The following is a 14,108-nucleotide window of genomic DNA, read 5'->3' as shown; positions in this document are numbered from 1 at the left end:
TCTCCAGTGGCACTTTCTTACTTTTGAAGATCTTTTGAATCTACCATTATATAGACCAAAAGAAAAAATACGCAAAAACTTTACTATGAAATTCCTGTCTGTTAATTTAAAAAGCTTTTAAAAGCTCTGTATTGGCTTGGATAACATATAGTCCATGTGTAAGACTATATGATTTCTTTTGCCACTAGATATTTAGTGAGTCGGTCTTTATTTCATCTGCAGACACTGAAGAGAAACCTGCAACAATCCATTGGAACTGCTACTGAAACTCACATCACTTTAAAATTAATGAAATAAAATGAATCTATTTCTACTAAGGCATGAAGATGAAAACTGAGTCATGCTTGCTCTATGGTCACTAACCGTTACTAAAAAAAAATAATTAATAGACAATGAAGTGTAATTTGTAATTAATGAGTAAGACTAGAGATAGAGATGTGGAAGGTAGATACCCATTAGGAGCTCCTGCTATAATACGTCAACTTGTAATAGTTTTTCTCCAAATTTAATCAGAGTTAAAGGTTCCTGTATGGCTACAAATGAATTGTATACATCAACAAGGAAGGTCTTTGAACCCAAGGACTGAATTTGTGACCTGTAAGCAGAGCTAAAAGAGAAAAATGATTTAATCGGTTTTGGGCAGCTTGAGAAATCGGTTTTCAAAAGAATTCTGTGAATTAGTCCTGAGAAATGATAATAAAATGCAAATGAATTTACATACACTGGGAGATGAGAAAAGCTCCTGCTCTGACACTCACATACTTTTAGCCCTATGAGACTTTCCTCTTATAATCACCCTTCGTCTGTAACATATGTTTCTGCACCCAGTTTTATGGACATTCAGGTTGTGAGTTCAGCCGGGGTCAAAATACACTACAATATCTTAAATCTTTTGCCAGCAGAGAAGCATTAAGAAAGGCATTTAAACATTTCAGAAGAAAGGGGAATCAACATACAGAAGCTGGGAATCTCATAATGGTGGTGTCTCGAGGGAAGGGGGTGGGACCCCCTGCAGAATCCCAGAAGGGTTGGGTTGAGACCACAGGACAACTGGAGCCTGCAGTTCCATATCCCTGCTATTTGTGTTTGTTTAAATAGAAGGCCAACCATGTTGAAGGGAGCTTTTCTTTTATAACTGTGCAGAGGATTGCAGTCCTAACTGGTGTGTGATTTGAGCAGGTGCTATTTGTGAAAAAAAGCTGTACCTTTTGAATTTCCTTTCTGTAGGCTGTTCAACTTCTTAGTCTTGTCCTCCTTTAATAGTACTTCAGCAGCAAGACTTTCATACCCCCTCGTATCTGGTGGCCCTCTTGGAAAGAGTTCCAAAAGACGAGATCAAGTAGACCCATCATATCTTTGAGTAAATCTGCCTCCTATCATCAAAGACCTAAACAACAGCTGATGGATTGAAATCAAAGATACTCTCATAACTATGTTTCTAGAGACTAATACACAAAGTTTGTGGTTTGAAAGCAGGATATCATCTGTGGATTTCAGTGAGGCCTCAATGGTTTACTTTACAACATGCAGCTTTGTCTTTTTCCTCAATAGTGGCTGAAATCCTGTTGCTTAGTGTAGCAGCAGGCCCAATGAATCAGTGGTGACTGGGTGAGACTGCTACTCTATAAACTCAATTGATTCAAATGGACGTAGTCTAGTTAGGCCCATTTGAATCAATGAAACATACAGAGAAGCTGATTCACTAAATCCACACTGATTCCATGAGCCTACTTTTGTGCCAAACTACTATGCTAAGCAACAGGATTTCAGCCACTAAGATTTACTGGATTTAGTAGGTATTTTATTCCTAAATGTGTGTTAGATTTATAAGGGATGACCACATTCCTTTGTAGGGTCTTGCATTCAAATCCAAACTTGGCTTCTGGGAATTTTAGTCCAAGAACATCTGGGGACCCTGGTTGGGGACCACTGAGAAAGCTATGATCTCTTAGTGAGTGTGACGTCCTCCTTTCACGTCACAATGGTCACGTCACTCTCATTCACACTTTATTCACGCTGCCACCAACCACACTTATTGATCTGACTCATCAGACAATGGTATGGATTTCAAAATAAAAAGGATTGTTTATTGAGAAAACATAAATAATAGTAAATCACTGTGGAAACTAAATAAGGCAATCAATGTGATAAAGTATTCCCCTCAATCACTCTCTCATTCACACCTACACTAGCACAGTACCTCATAACATGAATAAACAGGCCCTAACACCCTAACCAAGTTCCTAACCGAACCCTATCTCATCCCAATCTTCCCATCTCCCAAAAATCTCAAAATTCTCCCTTCACCACATTCACTACCCCCTTATATACATTAACTCCACCCACTGAAGTCCCACCTCCTGTCCTGCCATAGGTAGATAAACTCCAGCCACAGCAGTGACAGGCGGGTGACATCATCACAGCCGTCACATACCTTCCCCCTTATAAAGTTGTTTTGCGATGAAAAGCTAAAGTGCTTTTCATTCCAAAACAACTGCACATGAAATATACAAATACATACCCCATATAACCATAATATAACCACATAACATTTTTAAGCATGAACATATCTTCTTAAATATACTTACTTTCCAAATACCCATCTGCAAAAATATACACATAGGTAATAATAAAGTCACAGTATCAATTTGCAACTTTTTACACTTAGTTAAAAAATTTTAAGAGTCCATGTTTACTCATCCGTCGTCTTCAGGTCTTCGGGATAAGGCGTCAGTAACACAGTTCATTGTCCATTTGACAACCTTACCCTCTAAGTCATAGTCCTGCAAAATGCGAGCCCACCTTATTAGTTCACAGTTCTGGGCTTTCATAGTCTTTAGCCATATAAAACGTGAGTAGTCCATGCACCAAATGAAATGTCTCTTCCAGATGTAGGCCTTCACTTTCTGGATCGCGTAAACGATGGCCCAACACTCTTTTCCGATGGTCGACACGTGCTTTTCTTCCTTTCGAAGTTTCTGGATCCGGTAGGACACAGGATGCTGGTCTCCGTAGTCATCACATTGGTACAGCACGGCTCCTACCCCGGCCTTCGAAGTATCGATGTGGACGATGAATTCTTTAGTTAAGTCTGGAGTATGCAACACAGGGCGGTTGTTGATGCTTCTTTTAGCTTTCCAAAAGCCACCTTGCAGTCATAGGACCATGGAACAAGGTCACTGGTCCTTTTTTCCATCAGCTCGGGATCATTTCGTTGTAACACTCCTTTAGCTACATCAGGCTTGCTGGAGAAAACAGGCTGACACTTATTAACCAATGTTAGATCACTCTGCTGTTCTATGAATAGAGCAGGGCTGATCTGCACCTCCCCTGAGATGAACTTTTGCTGGCCCCTCCATTCCCAGAGAGGTATCTCATGTTTTCCTTTATCAGCTGCTTTCAATTCAAACAGCACATTTTTTTCCACTACAAGAAGGCTTAAAGGCATTTACATGAACAACCCTTTTGTCTAGGTGTTCATCAAGAATGTCATTGAGGTTACTCATTTCATGAATAACTCTATATGGACCGTACCATCTCAGTTGTAGATTGTTCCCCTTGATGGGCCTCACTAGAAAGACCTCATCTCCAGAAATAAACTGAAGTTCCCTAGCCTTTTTGTCATACCACAGTTTTTGTTTGACTTTTTGTGGTTTTAGATTCTCAGCAGCCAAATCTAGATTTCTTTCGAGGCTGTTTACCACAGAGTTTACACATGTGATCACATTTTGGGGGCCTTCTTTAACAATCTGATCCCAATTTTGCTTAATTAGATCAAGCGGACCCCTCACATGTCTCTCAAATAATAGCTCAAAAGGGCTGAAACAAGTACTCTCTTGTGGGACTGATCTGTAGGCATATAAAAGTAACTGTGAGTTTTGGTCCCAGTTATTATGGTTCTCAGCTAAATAGGTTTTAATCATCCTCATGAGGGTTCCATTGAATCTCTCTGCCAACCCATCACTTTCCGGATGATAGGGAGAATTCTCTAAGTGTTTCACTCCACAAATCTGCCACATTCTAGTTATAAGCCTGGATGTAAAAGATGGTTCTATAATGTCTGCTTCTAAACGTTTAAAAGGTGTTGAAATTACTGGTAAAGGGCACATCTTAACCTCAGTCTGGTCACTGTTATAACTCTGTTTCTGGCACATATCAACTTTCTGACAGAAATTTCTAACCTGTTTTTCTATTTCAGGCCAATGAAACTTCTGGGTTATTCTCTGGTTGGTTTCAATTATACCCAAATGTGCATTAACTAAGACTGAATGTCCCTTTTCCAGAATTATTGAATCATATTTATCTGGTACCATTAACTGGCTTCTATCTCAAGTTCCCCTTTTGAAATATTTATCTGTTTTTCTCTGTATAGCAACCCTTGTTTAGGGGATAATCCTTTGCCAGCCACTTTTCCAAAACAGCCTTTTAAAATAGGATCTGTTAGCTGCTCTTGGACAAAAATATTTTCCTGAGGTATTTCCAGAGAAATTGCCTCAGCTTGGGGTAGATTTCTAACTTCCTCTTGAGAATCAGTAATCTTTCCTGCTGCCTCATTTTGTTCTGGTGGTGTCAAGGCACTCTTGACATGTTTTGAGAGATCAGTGCCTATAAGAACTGATGCAGCAGCAATGAGAATATTTTCATCATAACTTGAGATCTTTCCTCTAAATGTATCAATTTTAGAGAGCTTAGCTGCCTCTGCTTTCGTTTCTATGGCTACAGAGCTACCTCTATAGGGAGTCATCTGACTGTTCTGTATGCAATATACAGACTTGGTCTCTTTTAAATTCACTTTTTGAGGAGAAATTTCTTTATTTTGTTTTGTATTAAAACACTGGGAAGCAATGTGTCCCCTCCCCTGACAAGCGAAGCAAATTTTCTCTCCCCATGAGCTTTTGCCAGCAAATCTTTCTGATTTTTCTTTTCCCTCCAAAACCTGGCTCTTGGCCTGGCTCTGTCCTGAAGGCTTTTCAACAAAATGGCCGCCCACTTTCTGCTGGCTCTGAACTAGCCCTTTGGGATACTTAGGGTAGTCTTCCCATGTTTCCCTCATGTTTTCTTCAGAATAATTCAGGTTTTGAAGTTGTGCCTTAACCTGTGTGCCTTCTTTTGGTTTCGGAATAGTTTGTGGCTTTATCTTTCTTTCACACTCATAAACCTCATCCACTTCCACTTTGGATTGTAAATCTTTTCCCTCAGAAAACTCATCTATGCCCTATGCATCCTTAAAAACTTGCCTTAATAGAGTAAACCCAGACCTCTGTTTCTCTTTCAGTTGTTCAATATATCTATTTTCCATTTGCTTAAATATACTGTCAATATTTTTCATCTCTTCCATATACCTATCCCAGTCATCATCCCTATTGGATTTTTCCTCACTATTTATTTTCATTTGGCAAGTGGTGCAGCTTTGACAAAATTCTTTTATTTCTTTTCCCATTTTTGGCCAGTAGTACTTCTGGGATATTTTCTGCTTAGTCTTTGCCATCCCTAAATGTCCCGATAGGGTGTCTGTGTGACATTTTTCCATTACTTTCTTTCTATATTTAGACGGAACTACAAACAATTTTTCCTTCTTGGAGTTTATTAAGATCTTCTTACATAAAAGGCCTTCTTCTTCACAATAATATCTCTCACGGTTCTCAGGGGTTACTGCAAGGTTGGATCTATTTGTTGATCCCATTTGCTAAACTCAATAGAGTCCTTCCCCTTTGAGTTCTCCATTTCTATTTCTATTTGTTTCATTCTGTATATATGTTCACCATTTAACTTATCTCCAGAACTTTCAGACATCTCTGGAGATTTTGGCTCACTTTCAGCCATTTTACTGCGCGTTAAAGGCATGTTACTTGCACAAAAGGCTCCTTACTATTTCCAAGCCTCTGTGTAAAACACTATTTTCCTTTCCTGTGCTAAGGTCTGATATTTATTAGCAGTGTATTCCAGCTGATCTAACTGGACTAGTAACTGTAACTACGCTTCTCTGGCGTCTTCTTCCCCTTCTGCTGGGCCTCTTGCCAAATTAAGGATACTTTATTAATCTGCCTTTGGCACCACTTTAATTTTAATACAGCTCTACCCACAAACTTAGGTTCTGCTGATTAAAATGGAGATCCCTCAGCTTTGCTGCCCTTGGTTTGTGTCCCACAGAGTTCTCCTAAATCTGGACACGTTGACCAAATCACCACAGCCTCTGCTTTTGGGCTACTCTCCCTCACAAAATGGACACCACTGAGCTCATATATCAGTTCTTCCACTCTGAAGCTTAAGCGCCTCTCCACTAAATTTGCTCCCCTTGAGTCAAATTCTAGAGAGTTACTCACGCTTTACACTTCAGGTGACCCTAACTGAAATCCTCTTGCTCTGGTCACTTTGGCCAAGGCTTTACGGGACAAGTCGCATCCCACACGCTGGACACCAGTTTTATTGTGACGTCCTCCTTTTACGTCACAATGGTCACGTCACTCTCATTCACACTTTATTCACGCTGCCACCAACCACACTTATTGATCTGACTCATCAGACAATGGTATGGATTTCAAAATAAAAAGGATTGTTTATTGAGAAAACATAAATAATAGTAAATCACTGTGGAAACTAAATAAGGCAATCAATGTGATAAAGTATTCCCCTCAATCACTCTCTCATTCACACCTACACTAGCACAGTACCTCATAACATGAATAAACAGGCCCTAACACCCTAACCAAGTTCCTAACCGAACCCTATCTCATCCCAATCTTCCCATCTCCCAAAAATCTCAAAATTCTCCCTTCACCACATTCACTACCCCCTTATATACATTAACTCCACCCACTGAAGTCCCACCTCCTGTCCTGCCATAGGTAGATAAACTCCAGCCACAGCAGTGACAGGCGGGTGACATCATCACAGCCGTCACAGTGAGATTTTGCTGCTGCTTCTAATATTGTGGTATTTTCTGTTTTTGCCTGCCTCTCTCTCTTCTCTCTCTCTCTCTCTCTCTCTCTCTCTCTCTCTCTCTCTCTCTCTGTGTGTGTGTGTGTGTGTGTGTGTGTGTGTGTGTGTGTGTGTGTGTGTGTGTGTGTTTGTGTTCTATTGTTTGGAGGTTTTCATCTTTGTCTGGAATTTTGGAGAAGTCGGACAATGATGTTTCAAGTAAATGAAAAGTGGCACGTTGTAGACACTGTCTGTGCAAATCCAACCTCCTGTCCTGGTGGAGCTGACAATGTTTAGCATCTAATTGCTGTTCACTGGCTCATGTAGAATGAATTGGATGTGCCAGGTCGTTGTGCTTTGTATAATCTTGTGTAGTCATGGGAACCAAAGACACCCCTCAAGGCAGCTACATTTCAGAGCATTTCTAGTTCACAGTCTTTGACTTTAGGAAATCTATTGAGACATTAGTTGACCAGTCCCTTTAGGCTAGTCATGACATAATGCTATCCTTGGAAAGAGGTTTCTTCAGTTATTGTTGTCAATCCATTGGCTTCCATTATGGATCATTGAAAGGAAATCCACGTGGCAGGCCTCCAAGTGCAGCATATATGGGAAGACATAGTATGCAGTCTTTCCTACATCTGTTTCTTGTGCTAAACTAAACACACTTCAGAAACATTTTGTCAATTGGGCACCTGAGCTTGAGGTAGAGAAAGTACAGAAGAGCAGCAATGTAGTGGTAAATTTTAAAGTAGAGGTGATCATCATGCTGGTCCCCATAATTATACATTCCAGAAGAGTCTGACAGTACAGGCACTATGTTGATCTTATCTACAAACCAGTTCCTGTAGGTTTCATCTGCATGAGGAGCAATTGTTTTGTAAGGCCCACGGGTCTTAATTGTCAACAAGAAAGCATACTCCATATGCTTTTAATTACAACAGGGATAGCTCAACTATAGTATATTGTTGCTGGAGAAATATGGCTTCTCTGCTAGCTTCTATGAGACTGCAGCAGCCATGTTAGGAGGGAACAAGGAAGTCTGATGAGGTAGCAGATTATAACACTGTCCCTGCTAAGGAAAGAATCTGGGCTTTTGCCCATGCTGGTCCTAACTCCATTATAGTACTGTAAAATGGTGCTGATATTGTTATAAAAATGCCCATTGCTGATTAAGAATTTCCCCCTCACTGAAAGAAAATCAAACATGTTGGTGCTAGGGCAGAAAATCTAAATGGCAGCTTAAATATTATAACAAAAAATCAAGATAATAAAAAACTGCAGCTTCCAACATCTTGCAGCCAGCATTTGAAAGTGATGGTTCCAACCTTCAAAGCAAAATTTTTTTAAAAAAAAAAGTAAACAATTTACCACCTCTATGGTGATACCCCAAATCTACCATTCAAAGCTATCCCTTCCCTAATCGTAGACTTTCTTCCATTTATATTAACCTCCTGGTTAAAGTGTGTAGCAGCCCTTTTCAGCATATTTATTTATTTATTTATCTATCTATCTATCTATCTATCTATCTGTCTGTCTGTCTGTCTGTCTGTCCGTCCGTCCGTCCGTCCGTCCGTCCGTCCGTCCGTCCGTCCATCTAAAATTTAATTCTTTCTTCTAATTTGCAGGTATAATTCAATTCCCTTTAGTGTCACTGAGGACGCTCATACTGAAGTTTAAGATCCAAATACAATTTTCCCAAGATGCTGCTATGAATCTTGTTTAATACAAAGGATCATTTTATTTTACTTAGCATGATCTTTGCAAGGCATTCACATTTTGAAACTGCAGTGATTTAATAGCCTTCCTTATGGGAGACCTATTTTCTCTAAATTTCTCTAAACCACTGTTTTTTGTGGGTGTGATCCCTTTTCAGTTCACCTTCACTTAATTACCTTAAGTAGCTGGGATTCTTTCTTCTGAAAAGCTTTCACTATCTCCTTTTAGTTTAAGTTTGCTTTTTGACACTTCTGTTGTGTTCTATTGCTATAACAATAAAAGTCTTATTTATTTTCCACAGGTGACCTTTTGAACTGTACACAACAGAATTTTGTTCTTTACTTTTAAGAGGAGAGGGTGGGTGGTTATAATCTTATCCAGGTTCTCTGTTTGGTCCTGTCTAAGAGAGGTTTCAGTTGCCTATTGATTTGGATTAGTTGAATTTGTCTGCCTGACATTACAGCAGATTTGGCATAAATCCTTTTAAAGGTAAAGGTTCCCCTTGACAATTTTTTTTTCTCCAATCGTGTTCAACTCTAGGGGGCGGTGCTCATCCCCATTTCCAAGCCACAGAGCCAGTGTTTTGTCCGAAGACAATCTTCCATGGTCACATGGCCAGTGTGACTTAGACACGGAACGCTGTTTACCTTCCCACCAAGGTGGTCCCTATTTATCTATTCGCATTTGCATTCTTTCGAACCGCTAGGTTGACGGGAGCTGGGACAAGCGACAGGCACTCAATCCGTCGCGTGGATTCGATCTTACAACTGCTGGTCTTCTGACCCTGCAGCACAGGCTTCTGCGGTTTAGCCTGCAGCGCCACCACGTCCCAAATCCTTTTACTTCCCTTCTATTTCAGAGATTTTCCCTTCTCTGGGTAGTGGGAATTTTTTTTTGGCAGCCTGATGATTCCAGATCTGTTATCTCCAGCTATCCCTTTCTCTCAGAGGCATGTACAGTTAGAACTCCCCTGTCATGCGGGAGTGTTCAGCTCACAACACAGAGCAGAGTTAGGAAAGAGAATTAGGAGAAAAGAAAGCTGAAGAAGCACTAGGTGGAGAAAGAGTGGAAACAAGGACAAAGGCTCTAGGGAAGGGAAACCGAAGGAAAAACAAAAAGAAAGATGGGGAGAGCAAGAGATTGGAATGGGAAAGACTAAGGGATTTCTAAACCACATAGTGTTGGCAGCTGCAGAACATGTTGGGGGAATAAGACTAGCTAGGGGGGAAAAGAAATAGCAGAGTTATGGTAACAAACAATTTTAAAGCTTTCACTCATATATTCATATTATCAGAAAAGAAATTAATTTGTTTCTTAGATCTGGTTTCCATAGGACTTTCTATTTTTTTAATCTCTTCTTTTAGTGTTCACTTTTTATTGTTGGCTCTTAATAATCTCATAATTTAGCATTTTGACACCTTTTTGTATCATTTATGTTTTGATGGTCGTATCCATGACTTTATAGACTCTTTTTATTTTTTACTCATATAGTTGTAAATTACTCCAAGGGCATTTAATACAAGTACTAAAATGCTTATATAGAATTAGGTAGTACATAAATATTTTAAATGAGGGCTATAAATCTTAATGTCCCTTGCTCAATTCTTATGTGACTGATAGCATCACTATTGTAACCCTATTCTGTAGCCACTATACTGTATCTGTACAAAAACCATATCTAGAAGTTCACATGGTAGCTCCTTCTATAAAAGGTAGCTCCTTCTATAAAAGTATGTTTTTTGTACCTCCTGGGACTAGCAGTGAAATGAATAGTACTTTGCTTTTGAAAGCAGTAGTTTTTGAGGCTTCCAGTGTGTTTTGGAGAAGGGGAAATAGATGTGTGCAAAAGTTGTTTTTAAATGCATGAAGGCCTGTGCAGGGAGAAACAAAAAAAAACCCTAGCAGCCTGCTATAAAACTGGTATGATCTGGTGGGATTCTAAGAAAGACAGGAAGAAACATGACCAATTTCCCTATTCCTACATGTACTGCTTCCCATACCGAGTTCGTGATTCACTCAATTGTTCCCTTCTCCCTTCCCTCCTGGAACTCTGAGGCGCTGAACTTTTGAACTACTGTAGCAAATGGAAGCCTGGGAGATTCATAGGAACAAAATGAAGCCTTTGCGTCACATAAAAGGAACAGGGCAAGTTCACTGCGGTTGGCTAGGGAAGCAAAACCAGCACAGCAATACTGCCTTTGTTTATTAAAGAGACAAGAGTAAATAAAGGAGATGACAGCTTGGCAATAGTTTCTGCTCCTCTCCTGAGTCTCAGTATTTGAGACTCTGAATATTGTAGGAGCCTGTCCAAGTTTTCTGTTTGGCCGTTGTTTTCCTGTGTGAGTCTCACACTTTAAGGAGAACTATAGAAATTATTTATTTTACTGAATTGAATGGGACTGCTCTTTGAGGGTGTAACTACAACTAAATGTTTGGTTGTGCCATACATGCTAAACAGGAAAGTAAACCCCAAATATCTGGAACATGAACTGTGAACAGACTTGACACAAGAGAAACAAAAGGAATTGGAAGCTTGGGGAGAAGCTCATCTGTGTGTGTTAGGTTATCTGCACCACTGAGCTTTGGGTATATTGAGTAGGAGAGAATGAATTCTAGCAGAGAAAAGCATACAATCAACCACATGGCAAAATCTCGTGGTGGGTTCCTCTTCCTCTGTATATGGTCAGAGTTATCTGCAGCCAGATTCCATATATCCATTCACAATATCCTATTCCCATGCATCAATTCATATTTACAGTCATAACCATTTACTATACAACATGTGGGGGACATGATGGTGCTGCGGGCTAAGCCGCAGAAGCCTTTGTGTGCTGCAGGGTCAGAAGACCAGCAGTCGTAAGATCAAATCCACGCAACGGAGTGAGCTCCCATCGCTTTGTCCCAGCTCCTTGCCAACCTAGCTGTTCGAAAGCATGTAAATGCAAGTAGATAAATAGGTACCATCTCAGTGGGAAGGTAAACAGTGTTCCGTGTATAGCCGCACTGGCCACGTGACAACGGAAACTGTCTTCAGACAAACGCTGGCTCTACGGCTTGGAAACAGGGATGAGCACCACGCCCTAGAGTCGAACACGACTGACTAAAATGTCAAGGGGAACCTTTACCTTTACCTTACACAACATGTACCAATTTATTCATTCATTCTCTCTCTTTGTTTATCAAATGAGATGCCCACCAAAAATGTAGGTCTAGTGAGATCCATGTTTTCTAAAGGCTGCTCTCTGAGGGTGTTGCAGAGTTTTTAATTTCCAATTAAATTCTTCTAGCTGCATAGCAGAAATGCATGGATTCACAAAATGAAATAATTTCAAGTTCCCCAAATTAGTCCATCGCCTTTCTCATTAACTGGCACGTCCAGTCTCAGTAACTCAAAACTCAATCTGAGATATTAGTAGCTTTAAGAGGGCCCAGAGGTCACATATGGTCCACAAGCCATAGTTTGCCCAGTTTTGACCTGGAGCCTCTGATGCAGATCAGCTGAGATAAGACTCTGAAATGAACAAGCTCCAGGAAGGCTGAATTTCAAATGGGATCAGTACTGCTGAGTACATCTAAGCAAGGGCTTACTGTATTTTGGAGGCTCTGAGCTTGAAAGGTCTGTGATCCACCAAGTTGAACCCACTCCCCCAGCAACCATATATTACCCACTCCTGTGTGGCTGAGGCAGTAACACTTACTGTGGGCTTTTTGTTTTCCATTTAACATTGGCTTTCCCTTCTGCTTTGAGCTTAAATAGAGATTTTTCACACTGAAATTCAAAAGAACACCTGAAAGGCTGTCCTCTAGATGTCATTTTCAATGCTGCTTGATTTATTTCCCCCTATTACTCAGGTGTTTCCAGTTTCTAAGCACCAGATTCAGTGACTCATAGCTATGACAACAGTGACTGCAAGCAAATGTGGCAAAATTCAGCATCCAAATCAATAGAGATGTGGCATTCAAATATAAGAAAATAAAAGGCGCTTTCAGCTCAGGCAGAGTTATCGGAGAGCAATAAAGGGTATGTAAGTATGTGTACATGCTTCTTGTCACTCTTATGGGTGTAGCCCACAAAAAGCACGTGTAGCTAATGACTGCTCCACATGCTGAGAGGAGACCGAACCCCATCAGATTTCTAAAATATGCTATGGAATCCTGTCATTGCAAAGCTGTCATATGCCTGTCATTTTCAGAATGTGCCCTCTTACATCAGTGGGACTCCTTATGAGCCCAGCAAAGTACAGGTAGCAGCACTCCAACAAGTGCTATAGTGACTTGGAGCAGCCATTTTATTTTTTCCTACAGTACTATGAAACACCACTACATTAGTGGTGCTCTTGGGTCAAGTAGGAATTTTAAATAGTGGCTCCAAATTGTCACAATGTTCCCTGGGATAGGTGGGCAAGCTGGGGTTATCACTGTTAGCTCTGTCTTGAAAGTGGCTTGAATGTGCCAGAGGTTTATTCTGAATTTCAAGCTGAAAATGATCCACCAGTGGAAAAAGAGAAGCAAAGTAAAAGGATCTCCAGCCTATATGATTTCAAACACTTTGGAGAGACAAGCCTTTTGACTCCTACTTAGCTTCTGGAGCACATTGTTGTCCTGCCTTCTGCCTCGATTAGGTTTGCCAGATTTCATGATGTTGATTGCAGCTTTCTAGGAATCACAATGATTATGTAGTTCCTCAGCCTGGGGGACAAATCTCAGAGTGAATGACACTGTAGGAAGAGACAGTTTGATTGGCTTTGTATAATATGACATAGTGCATAAGAAAATGGAAGACAAGAAATATTTAAAATTCTAAAGGACAGATGAGAATCAAAAGTAAAAGGTGACAGAAATATGGTCAGAACTGGAAAGCTCTTTTTCAGTGACTGTCACATACCGACAAAGAGAGCTACTACAACAACCAGTCGAAAGAAATAGAGAACAACAAAAGGGGAAAAACAAGAGATCTATTCCAGATAATCCAAGAAATCAAAGGGAAATTTAAGCCTAGATTAGGAATGCTATATGAGTAACAGGGAAGCACATTACCCGACCAGAAAAAAATAAAGAGAAAGTGGGAACAGTATACTGAAGATGTATACAGCAGAGATAAAAGAAAGACAGACTCTTTTGAAGAAGATTCCCATGATGGAGAATCTGCAGTTCTAGAGAGTGAAGTGAAAGCTATCCTGAAAGCAGTAGGAAGAAATAAATCACTGGTGTATAACTGTTTGAAACCACAGAAATTGAATCCGTCTATACACACACACACACACACACACACACACACACACACACACACACACACACACACACTGTATTTTTCCATGTATAAGACACCCCCTTTTCTAAATTAAGAAATCTTAGCTTTGAGTATTCAGTCTCTGGGCTCAGAATACTCAGACATTACAAGTCCCTGTTGCATTCGAGCACAGCCTATATGCTCCACCTCCAATTAGGTGTGTTGGAATTGGTTTGTTCAG

The sequence above is a fragment of the Pogona vitticeps genome, chromosome 3 (assembly GCF_051106095.1).
Source record: "Pogona vitticeps strain Pit_001003342236 chromosome 3, PviZW2.1, whole genome shotgun sequence".
Lineage (NCBI taxonomy): Eukaryota > Metazoa > Chordata > Lepidosauria > Squamata > Agamidae > Pogona > Pogona vitticeps.
The sequence above is the reverse complement of the archived record's forward strand: the minus strand, read 5'-3'. Positions refer to the sequence as shown.